The 15,215-nt window shown below is 35.0% G+C and overlaps 1 protein-coding gene across 1 annotated transcript in view; it reads right to left on the bottom strand.

The window, feature by feature from the left end:
- Positions 1–15,215, bottom strand: part of USH2A (usherin) — a 354,043-nt gene that overhangs the window by 128,130 nt on the left and 210,698 nt on the right. The window lies entirely within an intron of this gene.

Below are 15,215 nucleotides of genomic sequence, written 5' to 3'. Positions count from 1 at the left end.
AGTTTTGCTTTTCATGGTCCAGTAGTTACTATTAGCTTCTTTCTTTGGTCCTTTCAAGAAATATTTTTGTTGCTGCTATTTTCTTCTTTCTTTATTAGAAGAAGTCTCACAGATCTGTAACTCAAGGTGCAGTGATACGCCTCATGGCATAAGTTGTACATGAACAGTATTTTACAATAAGTTTTATGATCTTCAATTATGAGGAGGTTATTAAAAGGGAAATTAACTGAATTTGGGAAACACTGTCCAAATTCCACAGTCCCTGGAATAGATAAAAGGACGGCATCTACCCTGAAAAAAATCACCAGTCATATACCACATTTTTTGTTTATACTGACACAGACACACACAAATACATGTTATGAGTTTGATGTTAATTGTTCATGCTTTTGATTGGGGAACTTGAAATTCTTCTCATCCAGCTCCTAATTATATTTTATAGAAGCGTACACACGTGGATTGCATCAATCTGGAGACTCATTCCCTTTCTCTTAAGTTCAAGGATCACTAGTAGAATCACAGAATCATGCAATCATAGAATGGCTTGGGTTGGAAAGGACCTCAAGGATCATCAGGTTCCAACCTCCCTGCCACAGGCAGGGTTGGCAGCCAGTAGATCAAGAGCCTGAGAGCATCTCGATTCAGAGGGGAAAATGCTGTCTGACTTCACAGGTAAGTCTTCAAAATCAAATACTTGCAAACAAAATGCTTCTGTGTGAATTAATCACAGTCTCAGAATAAAAAGGAGAACAAATATTTACCTTAATTAACATGCAGCAACATAAATTACGTTGCACTTCAGTTGCACAATATAGGATTTTAAATTTTATGGATATAAAATACAGTGAGGCTTTCAAAAAATAACATTATCTCATACAGAAAACATGGATAAGATATGAGATGAGGTCACCTTAGTATCAAGTGTTTCACAATTTCAGAACCATCTTCACATCTCTTTGTTGTAAAAAAATGCAAGATTTTCCCCATCACTGACATAAACAGGAATTATCTTGACATTTCTTTATAAAGTGTTTTGTGAAGTTTTTAACTGACAAGCTCATCCAGAAAAAGACAGACAGCACAATTATTGTACTTATATTAAAGGATATTAAAGTGGTTTCATAAGCTTATACTAAAAGAAAGACTCAATGTCCCTTCGAAGCAGGGTACTATCTCATTAAAAACGGACCTGAACTGTCTGCCAGTTAAAACACACCAACTGTTTAAGTGCACACAGTAGTTCTCTACATAGTAGAAAGGCTATATCTAACAACAAATCTAATTAACTGAGTTATGATTTCACCAGAAAGCCAAAGTTCACATTGTTATTGAAGAGGCACTGTGAGCAACTGAATGAGGAGGCAAAAGCATTAAATTTCCAGCTCTGTCAGGACGCATCACTTCACCTTTGTCCCTGTTTCCTCAATCTGCTAAATAGAGATAATAATACTTATCCTTCTTTGTAAAGCTCCCTGAGATCCACTAAGTAAAAGCTCTGATTAATCTTCATGTATGTATAGTGGTGGTTATTATAGTGATACAGGAATGTTCATCAAAAAACAAAGATGTAGCTGTCTAAATGTCAATAACAATTCACAGTGCAGATGTTATTTTAATGGCGTAGGTAATCTCAGCTAAATGTTCAAATCTCTTCTACCAACAAATGCTCAACATAGGGAAGAGTAGAAAATTTGGACAAATCTCTTCTCTGAATGTCAACTAACCTGTAGAACAAGCCTACCTCATGACTTTCAAACCAACACAATAGAATTGCAAACCTATTTTATCAGAAAAGATTCCTGAAGCTTGCAGAGAATATCCTTATTACATTCTTCCAAAAGGAATTGGATAGGACTGTGTGATTTTGGAGTCTGATGAGTCATAATGAAAAAGGTGTTCTGTAAAAATGATTGCATTTTGATAATTAAAACTAAAGAGCACTTACCCCAAAAGCTGGCAATTCTAAATTGCATACAGAACGTTCTTTCACTATTTCAAATACTCCTCGTCATCAAGGTCTTCAGTGTAACATTTCCCTCAGTTTAACCCTTTTTATTCAATCCATATTCCCAAGAGACTCCTTATCCAAGTAATAAGTGGCAACCAGCAATAATTCTACTGAAAATTTCTCAACACAAATCCATGTATCTATCACTTTGATATATTGTCTTTAAGATGCAATGTTACTCAAAAAGCTCACTTCAAGCTTTAATATTGCCCTCAGGAGGCAAACGCTCCACTTGCAACCTACTGAATCAACATCTTGCCCAGTAAATGGTAACTTAACAGGGAAGAAAGACACACTTTGTCCACGAAGAAATTACAAAGACAGAATAAAATATTTGATTAGATGTCAACTGTAATCAGAATATTAATTAATAAACATCTCATGATGTCAAGAAAGATCAGATCCTTGTTCCACTGCTAACATGCTAAGCAATCTTTGAAAAGTGTTTTAAATTTTTGCTTCAGTTTCTTCATCTTAAATAGCATATGCAGCAACTTTATAAGTAATTAGCTACATTAGGACAGAAAGCATTGTATTAAATGATTACTTAATTTCCCGAGATATAGTCATAATACTTATCATAAGAATATACTTGCAAGTTGAATTATCTGATAGCAGAATTTAGGAAGTGAAAGATTTGGACAATAAACTATCTAAGTCAAAAAACGTGTAAATGATTCTTTAATAAGATGAAGAAAAATCAGAAGAGTTGGTTTTGTTATCTATCAACTTGGTGTAAACTCACTGCAACTTCGGTGAAGTAACACCACCTATAACAGTTACAAGAAAAATATTTGGTATCCATAATATTTTCAGATAGGCAGATATAATTGTTTGTAAGTACGAAATATTTAGCATAGAGGAAGCATCTTACCTAAACATTCTTCATACACATGTATGCAAATGGTAACTGGAAATACTTAACTACAAGGGAAAGTATTGTAGACTCTCTGCAGTTTGTACCGTAACACAAAGAAACAGTTGCAGTCAGACTGTCCTTAGGTGAATGTCTTGCTCAGTCATGGCTACTCACTCTTTTCCAGGTTCAATTCACAAATCTCATTTCTTTATCTCATTGCACTGGTTGTTAGATACTCCTGATTCATTTTCTATTTTAGGTGCCCATACTGAGATCATCTCATTACAACACTTTTTATGGCAATCTGTTCTGCAAGTTGACATTTGTTTCTCCTGATTTTCCCAGGTATGCCTGTTATCTAGTTATTTGTGCAGCCCAAATAATTCCAGACACTGCATTCACCATAATTCTGAACATGGGCATGTATTTTTGTTCCATTTAACTGAAAGACAAGATGTGATACTGGGCCAGATATCATCACTAGAAGAGCATGATAGTTATAAACCTTTATCTGTTGGCAAGACTGGTTTCTTTGTTTTGTTTTGGTTTTTTTTCCTCTGCTTCATATCTTCACTAGTTTCTCTTTTAACCTTCTTTTCCCAGTCATCTTTCCTACTCAATGCATAGTGAGTTTCAAATTTTCCTTTAATACATATACTCCACCACACTGTTTTACACCTAATCAAGATACGGCGTATTCTTGGATATTCTTTTTAATCTTACAAATTCACTGATATATGCTTTTAATTATAGATAATATTCCCTCTAGCAATAAATCTACTAGGGACAACATAGCCCTATTTTAACTTTTTTACACAATCCCATTCAAAATACGTTGATGTATTTTGAAAATAAAAAATGATAAAGATGTGGTGACCTTGGTGCTTGTCCCATGCTGGGGCTCAGGAAGTTAGGAAAGCTGTATTATGGGGAAAGCAACTAAAGAAACATAAAGCTATGGCTCATAATACCAGTAAATCAAAACCTGTTCACACCTAATATTCCTGAAATTTTCTTTTTTGAAGCATAATACAAACAGAGTATAAGAATATCTTGATGTCTCTTCATGACCTATCCTGCATTATTGATCTGCTATAGTAGTAATTTCGACTGAAAAAGAGTAGCTTCGTAGATTTGTTAGCTTTTAGCACTAATATTACTTAGAAAACTAAGGTATAATAATGCAGAAAAATAAAACTAATAGGTTCTAAAATTTTAAATTCATCTTCATCTGCATAAATCATGTCAGCTTTAACTTAAATTTTTCCTTCACTTGCAATAATTGGTGTTTCAAGTTGCAAAATACAATTTTAGTAATGTCCAGAAAAACAACTCAGGTTTTATTCCACAGCCTGCAAACCTGAACTTTAATATAATTCTCTTATAAAACCCTAGCAGAAGCTTACCTATCTCTCGTTAATACTGCTTTAAATGGAAACAACATCAGACCTCATCCTCCTTTTAATGAAATTTTTTTCCTCTCATACAGATTCAACATCTGCAATCAAGATATGAGTTTCAAGTAGAAAAGGCATCTCTTAAAACTATTTTTAAGTGCTATTTGTTACTGAAGTCAATAGTATAAAGATGTCTTATAGACTTGTCTTCTTCACATTTTCTTAAGTGGTAATCTGCCTTTCTTCTCTAGAAAGTTTTCCCAGGCTACTCAGTAGAGAATTGCTAAACTTTAAAAGACACAAAAGGATGCCAATAAGCAATTAGCTGAGTGATTAATTATTATAATATCTGTAATAAAGACATTGGATGGAATTTATAACTGCATAGCAAAACTATTTGTTCATTACAGTAGTTAAAAGGATGACTAGCCAATAACTGTCATATCACTTTTTTTAACAAAAAAATGACTGTGAAGACAGTGAAGAAAAATGTAAGTATTGATTTTACAAAATCAGACAGAAATCACATAAAAACCTACAAACTCTTGTGGGTCACATGTATCTTAAGTTACCTGAAAAATTAAATACCTCTGTGAATGAGCATTGCTCTTCATGTATGTGAAGGAATACATGTGATTACAGGAGATGGAACAGGATTACACTCATCTTCATATAATATCTTCAAGCTGCATTAAACAGCTTTAGAAATGAGTTTCAAGATTTCTTTTTTTCATTTGCTCTTCTTTTTGGAGAGGAAGAAGGAGAGAGATTTTGGCATCATCTTCAGAATCTTGCAGTTTTCCTTACAACTGATGTCTGAAGGCAGACAGATCTGGCCAAAGGCAGTTGCAGTATCTTTCACATTGATGGAAACACTGACACCTCTTGTCTCTGGTGGTCGCTTCACAGAGTGTTGGCAAGGAGTCCCTGGGCTAAACAGAAGTTTCCTTCTTAATATTGATGACAGAACTTCAAAGACCTGCAGGCAAGCTTTTAGCACTTTCCATCATATTTGAAATGAATCAGTTCTTACATAGCTATAACTTCTGTAGCTAAGATGATGTCCCCACCAGAGCAATAACCACGGATAATTATTCAGGAAGATTTCATCCTTTCTATCAAGAGTCACTTAAAGTGCATTTCAGGAATCAGGGATAAAAACTTAGTATATGAATCAGATGGAAGGCACTAATCAAGGAACCTGACCCTTGATGTTTATGTCTGATTTATGTTGAACTGAAAAATGGCAGAGGAACGTAACTATTCCCAACAAATAGCACTGATGTTTATCCCTCTAGTTTGATACAAAAAGCCTGAGGAGGAGCTTGCACTGTTTAAGTTCTTGGAATAAATATATCTCTGAGGTTTTAGCAAGCTGAACTCTAAGAACCAATCTTTCTAGAAGATGGTGAAAGCTGGAAAAACAGTAGCTACAATATTATTTTGAGTGTGGCTATTCCTCTAGCTGTCATGTGAAAAGTATGTTGATGAGCTAGCTACTTACACTGAAGAAACACAAAGGAAATGAGTAGTCTACTTGAGGAAGTCCTGAAAGGCTTAAAAACGTTTATGGTAGAGATGATAGGAAGGCAGAATAGTCATCTTCTGTGATGGCAAGGAGCACTAGATGAGCTCTGAAACAAGAGGTGAAAGAGCTAAGCTCTTAGTGCCATGTTACCAGCATGGCTGATTGCAAGGAGATCCCAATCTTGGGATGAAGATATAGGAGGTGGTAGGGTCTGGTACAACCTTTCTTAGAAAGTTCAGTAGCTCTGGAAATATGTGAGTCCTCAGAGAGGAAAAAAAAGAACAAAAAAAAAGCAAATGAGGTCATTATTGCTTGAAAAAGTTCCAGGGGAAGAAGTCTGAACCTATGTGCCTTAAAGTATGGAGGAGAGCAAGGTAATAGATGCAGATAATAATCTTCAGTGTCACCAAAAAAAAATTGCAAAGACAGAGATCCATGTCCTGGATAAAAAGAACATATATTAATAGGATCAAGCTGCTGCAGAAAGATTCCGAACCAGAAAATCCCCATTGGATTAAAAAACACCTTAATGTAATGAGACATGGAAAGAAAATGAACAAGATGATTTCACAATCAACACTTTTTACCCTAATAATTCAATGTGGGTCTCTAAAATCAGAGAAGATGAAGAAGGAAAAAAATTAAAAGAAAAGGGCATGGACATTTCTGGAGTGTTCAGTTGAGTGAAAATTAATTTCTGATATACTACATAATTTATTCTATGACTGAAAGCAAACAGATGACATAGTGTATTCAAAAACAGAAAGCAGCACTCCACATAGGCAAGTGGATGTGGGGTTTTTTTGCAAATGATTATTGTACTTTCTCTGCAGTATATGTCAAGAGAAACTAAGAAAATATAGTGACCTAAATGAAAAAGAAAGTGAGATAATGGAAAAGACAACTGTTTGAGTCAAATATGAATTCTGGTTCAAATGCTGGCAGCATGCATACTGCTGCAGTATGAATATGCCCATGGAATACCACTCACAGAATTATCTACCCTACCACTGATGTGTATTTATCAAAGCATGAGTTTATATATTTGTAAGTGTACACAAGAGAACAATACAGGTTACAAATATTGGATCCTCAGTAAGATTTATTTTTAATCCATAAATTTCCGTGCAATGAATATGACAATATTGCCATTTATGATGGAATCCCAGCTTGAGAGTGTCCATAAATAGAAAATGGATCTGACAAGATGACTGATTAGCTGGTTTCAGGGAGCCACTATGCACAGTGGGTAGCACAGTCTTATTATATCTTGAACATCCTCTATAAGTGAGATCCAGGGCACTGGACTACCTTTTGAACACGAAACAACTGAAGCTGCAACTGACAATTTCCCCCTTAAATCCTTTCTTCATTTAAGAAGGAGGAAGAAAAGAGGTTTTCATGAAGTTCCTCGATAACTACCCAAGTAACACAAAGCTGGATTATTTTCACAGATGGAAATCAACTTCTTTTATGTGATATGTGATACCATAAACAAACAAACTAACCTTGCCTGTTTTTAATAAGGAAATTCAGAGGCAAACTGTTTCTTTCATCCAACAGTCACAGTTCCTATTGTCTTTACCCCTCTCATCTCCTTGGATAGCTGAGCAGTCTGAATCTACAGCATGCCTGGAGGGAACCACATTTCTGCTGTGGCTCTCTCAAAATGGTGCACCCACTCCAGCTGTCACCTCTTTCCTTCCCTTTCTGATACAGAAAAACAGGCATTTACTCCACCACATTTCCAGTGGCATTTACATGTTTATTATAATGTTTTGAATTAAATACTATAGAGTACTATGATTAGGAAATAGAAAGAGCAAGGTTTTTTTAAGAAGTACTGTTGAATAGTAAAAATAAAACCTGTTAGAAATGAGGAAAACCAATCCATTTACATTTCCCTAGAAGTACCTATAGTGACACTTTGTGCCAATAGTAAACCATTCTTCATAGTGGAATTACTTAAACGACTGGATGTTTTTATCATTTCTGAGAATGTCAACTTTGCCCAGGTTACCTAAAGACCAAGACACTGCTTCCTCAGGTATGAGTACATTTGGATATCTCAGTTGAAGTTGTTCCATCATTAATATATTACATAACAGCTTTGATTTTGTTTCAAGCCTCTTGCTTGTACTGATATATAAAGATACTAAAGCTACAAATGAAGCTGGTCTTGTTGCATTTCAAATGTTATTATATGTTCATAGCATGATATTCCCACAGTCACTGTTCATACACTTTTGTTTTCTGCAAGGAGCTTTCAGAGTTTCTGAAAGCTTTTATATATTCTGACTTTCTTAGTCTTCTGAAATATATCTTTATGAAATATATGTATATGACATGAGAAAAGCATCTAGTTCTTGGATATTTTGTTCATATATCAAAAAGCACAACAGGAGCGCTGAATATATTGTCAAAGAAACCACAGAATTTTAGCTTCTCATTTCTAGTTTTCCCTATGGTGTAGGTGCTTATCACAATATCAAAGCGTCTTCTATATCAATGTACTGAAATAAATATATTCCCACTAAAATTCATGAATGAAATTCAGAAATTGTGAGTATACAAAATCACATAAACTATACAAACTCTTAACTTTAGGGAGAGTTCTTTCTTTGGTGAGAGATAATGTTGCTCACTTGAAGACATTGTCTCATAAGTCATGCCTTTAAAATACTTCAGACATAACTCTGAAAATTCACCTCACACTTCAATCAAATGTCTTCTAAAATTTGGTTCCCCGTAAATCCTCTGCAGTAGCAAACGTATTCACACAAATGGAAGAATTAAAAAAAAAGTAATTTACTTCTTGTTTCTGTCTTCAAGCTATTAAAAAACATGCTATCTATGACAGTTCATTTGATTTAGACAAGGCTGAAAACAAACTTATCAAACCAACAATACTTATTAAATAGAAACTCTGATTTGTGTGTTATCTTAACCTGATTCTCAATTCACTGTGAGGTATTCAAAGCACACAGCCTTTGAAGTAGCCTACATTCTAGTTTGCTCTTGCAAAGCACAGAATTTGTCAGGTTCAGACAAAATACAAAAAATGGCTATATATTTTATTAAAAGTCTATTTTTTCCTCTCTCTCTCTTTTTAACAGAAGTCTAATTTAGTTGTTGTTCCCTTAGGTACAAAGTACACAGTTCATAATTCATTTGATATAAAATGTCACTTTAGATTTTTGCACTTCTTTGATAAATGAGAAAAAACATGTACATTTCAATTTCTTTCTATGAGGTTTCTTTACTAGCAGAAGCCTCCCTCCCATTGTGCTGCTCAAAGACCTTTGTGTTAAATTAAACATCAAGATTCAGAAACTGTAGGGAATGGTATTTCCAAGACATACAGTACAAATATGTGAGACTGGGAAAAAAAAGTAATCACTTTTTCTACCACTAAAGTGATCTCTCCCAAAGAACATCTTTGATCCTTGAATTAGTTCTCAGTTATAATTTAATGTATAAAAATTGTTAGCAGTTTTCCCTACATTTAGACAAAATTATATTGTCAGCTCCACAAAGAGCAAAATACAACATTCAGGGACTTGCTTCCCTCTCAGTATGTGCTCCTAACGCCCATCAATATTAATGGAGAAAATGTGTGAACATAAAAGAAAATAGCAGAGGAATAATTTAATGGTATCTGTCATCATTAACAGTATAGAATGTTTTTCTTGATACAATCAAATTCTGACACTGATCAACACACAGAATTCTAAGGACACTGATCTGTGCTATGCCAAGGAACAGAACCAGGAATTTAATTCTGGGAATAATAAGGAAAATAGCACAAAAACATTGTATATTATTCCCTTACGTAACACAGAAGGCCAAGTCTGACAAATTCAAACTATTACATTTACAGAGTAAACAAGAACTCTTATCACTTCTCAAAATTGCCAACTGTAATGCTATGGCTGTCACTTCACGTTATAGTCTAGCACAGCAGCCGCAGTATCAAAGAATTACACTGTATTAGAAACTAGCAATAGAATCACATTCTGATGCTCATGCTGAGTATCACCACCAATGAACAACGTATGTCCAAGTTCACAACTGCCCAGAAGCCAGGACAAATTCCCTTTCCCCCCTTGCTGCCAACAGGCACATGCCTCACCTTGACCTGAGTAGTGACTGTACTCCTGGGTTACAATTGTATCTGCCCTGTCATCTCCCTCAGAAATAATAATAAAGTAATGCCTTATTACTATAATTATTTTGGCACAAAAGCAGACTTGCGATAGGAGAGATTGGCCGTATTCTGCCTCTCTTTCTTATAAACAGTGAGATTAATACATTGCCCTGGGAGGTCAGAGATGTGAAAGTTTGTCACTTAAGGATGAACAGTTCAGACCTATGTGGCTTTTTTCTGGCCACGGGTCTAACAGGAACAAGTTGCAAGAGAACACGAAAGGTGACACCCGTTCCACAGAATGATGGCAAAGATCACTAACTTTTTTATGGATTGGTTCCCCCTCTAAAAAAAACATTTCAATTGACAGAAATATGTTATTCAATGAAGCAAAATATTTAATGTTTAAAGTGAATGGAAAGAAATTCAGACAAACATTCACACAAGGAGATAATCTGTGCAAAATACACAGATGACTTACCTGATGAATAACGCAAAAGGAATACAATCTTTTATACTTGATCCATCCACATGGAAATGTTCATACAGCACTATTAAATACTATTAAATGCAGAAGTCCACAAATTGGTGGAAGTTTTTCAGTATAAAACAATGAATGCCCTGTTACCAAGTAGTTTTTACTGAAGAGACCAACTACTACCATTTTTCTGTTCAAAATTGGGTAGCCTAATTAAGTCATCAAACCTTATTCAATCCCAAATCAGGCAGCCTGTATTTTGCCACATCACAGCATATACTCCAATCTGCACCACGTATTGAGATAAAGTAAATACCTTGGCAATGTTTATTCTTTACTAAACAGACTTTTGACTGAAAGTTAAGGGGTAGGGAACATTTCCTTTCCTTTCTACATTTTTTAGAGCACAGACTGAAATGGTTCTATATCACTGAAAATTTACAGTTACTTAATTCAGATTACAGTCATCAGGTACACCTTGTTCAATTTTTTGGACAGCACTATAAATTTCCTAGGAACAACTATCTCAAGTACAGTTCTTAGTATGTAAGAGCATTCAGCACTTTGGTGAAAGAAAAAAAGGGGGAAGATGTGTTCTTTCTCTATACCACGACACCATTTCTGTTGCTGTTTCTTTTCTTTCTACATCCTTTATAAGAGCTGTTTAGAAAATCCCAAGGCAGTCAATCTGTGAATTGTTTTTTTGTGTACACAATAGCCACATTCAAACTTGGTAGCACCTTCTGTGAAAGAGGCAATCCCAGAAAAAGCTAGGGAAGAAGAAGAGAGCCCGCCAGACCTTTTGATGTGTATATCATACTTGTCAGCACTAGAATGAATACAAAGTCTCGTTACCTCCCCGGCCTGTCTTCCTATTTGCAAACACATCTCTAAAATGGGAATAATAATAATAAGCCTTCTGGAATGCCTAGCCAGAAAATATCGGTAAAAATCAGGGAAGTAAGTATCTCAGTATATAAATAATGAGAGTTGATGTAGTTCAATCCTGGATGCATCCCACTGTAATACGAAAGATGTGAATTCCTTTTCTTTCTTATTTTAATAAACTGGAATTAATCTTCCTAAAAGGGTAGTATTTCCTTGTCAGAATCCCACATCAGACCTGAATACTGACTCAAAGGGAAACAAACTAAAATCCAGTATGTATGCACAAACACTCATGCAAATATTTGCTTGTGTGTATCTGCAACATGAGTGCAGAAAGAAAAATTAAAAAAAAAAAGCACAATAAGGAAAAAATATGCCAAGTCATTCAGAAATGACTAAGGACCATAGTACACAACAGTTGTCTTTGTTGAAAGATGGAAAGTAGCATATAAGTGCATTGTCTTACAGGGACACCAGGGGAAACATGGTGACTCTAATGACCTATTCTCATCCATTTTTCTTTTCTCTCCCTTCTCTCCATATTTATAGAGAAGCTTATTTCCCCTAGTATGCTCAGAAATGAGGAACAATATATGAGGAAAAAGTAATAAATAGAGAAACTTAAAACACCACCAGAGCAAATTAATAATATGGAGGAACAAAATACTTTAATTATCAGTGTAATTTAAGAATCCAGATCTAAAGTCTAATTTTTTAAATACAGTTCAGGTCTATTTCTAAATTGTAAAAAAACAAAGCCACCCAAACATTAGGGTTTTTTTTTTTTTTGCATAAAAAGAAAGTGGAAAAATAAAAACAAAGCATTTCTATGGCCATGATGTTTTGTTTTTTTTTTTTAAAAAGAACATCCCTTTACTAGTTCTAGCCTAAAGGAAGGAAAAATATGGCCATTTGATCACCTCTACACTTAACCGTCAAAGATACCTTGATACATCCTTATTTTTTCCCCTCTTCTGATTTTATTTTTTATTTTTTGGAAAAAAAAAAACCACCAGAAACATCAAGCATGAAAATATGTAAAAAACCTAGCAGAAATTCACTGGAGTCTTGCAGAATTCATTGAAAACAGAGGAATTTGAAGATGTCCTCTATGGTGCAAAGTAGCTCCAAAAATGTAGTCATTTTAATCAAATGTTTTATAATCAAAATATCTTTCATAATTTAGGCACTTAAAATGCAGAAAATATTTCTTAAAATAACAACAACAAACCCATACACATTTGCCTTTGCTGACAGCTTATGAAAATGTTTCATTTTGGAACCTATAGGGGCATGAGCTGTCAGGAACAAATATAATAAAGTGAACTTTTTAGAAAAACAGTGCATATCAAACTACTAAAGTGACATAAAAATCGATACAGTTCCTAAGACTAGTTTATGTCCGGAAAATGGTTCAAAAGACAAAATTAATGGTATGATTTTTCAAGTCTTCTGTATGTTTCACTAGGAATTTGAATATTATTTTATCATAGAATTCTTTACATAGATAAAACAGGTTAGTTTACTGAATAAAGATTGTTGACTTTAGTTAGAGTAGGATTAAGACTGTGTAAAAATCACATGCTTCATCTAAGTCTTCTTTTTTATGTGTAATTGAAATTGATCTGAAATAGATTCATGCAATGGTAGGTGATCATTTTAAAAAGTGATTTGCTTCTAAATCTCAAAGGGTAGGCTGTTTTTCCCATTTCTACCTATTCCTTTAGTTTTCAGAACAATCAAGCTGTAGTTTTCCAGCATGAAATCTTCTCTACCACAGATTTCTTTCATGAGATCTTAAATACCGCCTGCAACTCATGCTAAGGTTTTGGAAAGACCTGGACTGAGACCTCCACACTGAGGTTAATTGCCTGCTTATAGATGATCTATGGGCTATTTCAAGCTGTTGCACAGCTCTCCCTTCCTCATCTGTCATTCCCCAACCAAGCAGAACCATCCATGTCCTGGACAACTAAAACTGCAATTCTGATCATCCTGCTCGATTTCGTGCAGCTCCAGAAAACAGAACGCAAAGAGCTACAAAAACAGCCATGCTGTTTGGAGCATGAAACTACAGTGGATTTTCCTAGACAAAAAAAAAGAGGCTGCAAGCAAAACAAAGAGAAGGAGCCAATAAGTGCAAGGAATAAGCATTTTGCCTTCTGCAAAGTTGCCAGCTTTAGAAATAGGAATTTGGTAAGGGTACAGTTTAAAGCAACCTTGATGTGGCTCTTTCTGATGTGTTTAGGCAGAGCCCCAGATGGCTGTAATTCAGAAAATTACAGCAGAAAAACAGGCACCTCTGTGCCTCCCATTGCCAGAACCTGAAGACATTATCTCTCAGGAATGAGAGCTGAGGAACAAGAGCTCCTCTAACTTCTCTGGCCACCCACAGTACCAAAAACAACCATTCAGAAACAAACAAAAAAATGCACTGAATGAATTTGCTGAAGGGTGTGCTGAACAGAATGGGAGAGGGGAATAAAAGAAGAAAGTAGAACTAATGAAAATGACAATCAGATCAATACTGCAGAGATTAGAGAAGAATTATTGTTTCATTAGAGCAACTCCCAGTTTTACTCACAAGCACTTTTGCAATCCTACCCTTATATCCCCATGAAATCATCTTTCTGGACAAGAGGAACTAGAACAGAATTTACACAGCTTGTCACTGACATTCTTTAATTAGCTAGGTCACTGATGAGAGATGTAGGGCAGCTCTTTCCCCCTCCCTACTCTATCCAGCTCTCTCCTTAAACTACCTCTAGAAAATAAATGGCTACAAATTTTTCATACAGAACTTTCTGTTAACATCTTCCACAAACTTGTTTGTAACTAATTCTTTTAAAAACATTTCTTGTTTCTTATAAAAAAAAAATCACAGATTATATTAGTCTGCAGATACAGAAAGATCACAAGTTTGAGAATTTTGAAATTTCTAACTTTTTTTTTCTATCATTGTGATGCCTGCCACAATCTTTTTTTCCCCTGTGCTACCTTTCATTTTTTTTCACTTTTTCATTTCTGTTTTTACTACTGTAAAAGAAGTGACAGAAGAGAATGAAAGAAATGAAAAATTAAAACGAAACAGAAGATACAGAAGAAAAAGAATCCTGTTGGCTATTATTCTATGCCTACAGGGAGAAGGAGTGGGGGAGGAATAGAGTAAAGGAGAGAAATGAGAAAAAATAAGAAATGTTTGAGAAATATCCAAAACCTGGGAAATTCCTTAAAACAAGATTTCTGGTATGACTGTGAATATTTGTGATCCTGAGGGAATCGAAAAACAAATGCATCTCACAGGAAAAATTTTAGCATGCACAGGTTTGATTTTTCTTCCTAAATATTTCTGGACTTCAATTTATTTACTGATTATTCATCTAAGGAGGCATGTTGGCTCCAGTGACTAACTTCCATGAGCAAATGTTTGCAGGTGTGAATATAAAGTATATGATGTGGTTCTTTGCTTGCATGATTAGATCAATGACCATATGATGCAGTTCAATATCCAGACTCAGAGATGCTGCTACCTAAACTAACAGTAGCTGAAATTCTTTGCCTGCAGGATGCCATTTTCGGTAGATGGTGAGCGAACACCAACAGTAATAAATCTGTAGGCTCACTTTCTGATTCTGAGAAGCTTGAGCTTGTAGGCAGAGGCAAGCAGCATCCTGGCTACAAACCTTTGACCAGCAAAGGGCAGATGATTATGAGTCCAAGGAAAAAGCGGCTGTCTTTCACAGCCAGACATCACTATGTTGTACAAATCACGGACAGAGGAAATAAAACAGCAACATAAATTATGGCAGAGATTAAAAAGACACTTCACTAGGCACTTTTTTGTTTTCCCATATCTTCTCTTTTACATATTATTTAGGGAATAGGAACATATATCAGCACTAAGTTATTC

The sequence above is a fragment of the Cyrtonyx montezumae genome, unplaced genomic scaffold, assembly GCF_038088225.1.
Source record: "Cyrtonyx montezumae isolate F1298 unplaced genomic scaffold, pur_monq_1.0 scaffold_0, whole genome shotgun sequence".
Lineage (NCBI taxonomy): Eukaryota > Metazoa > Chordata > Aves > Galliformes > Odontophoridae > Cyrtonyx > Cyrtonyx montezumae.
Note: the sequence above shows the minus strand (reverse complement) of the source record. Positions and strands in the feature narration are given on the sequence as shown.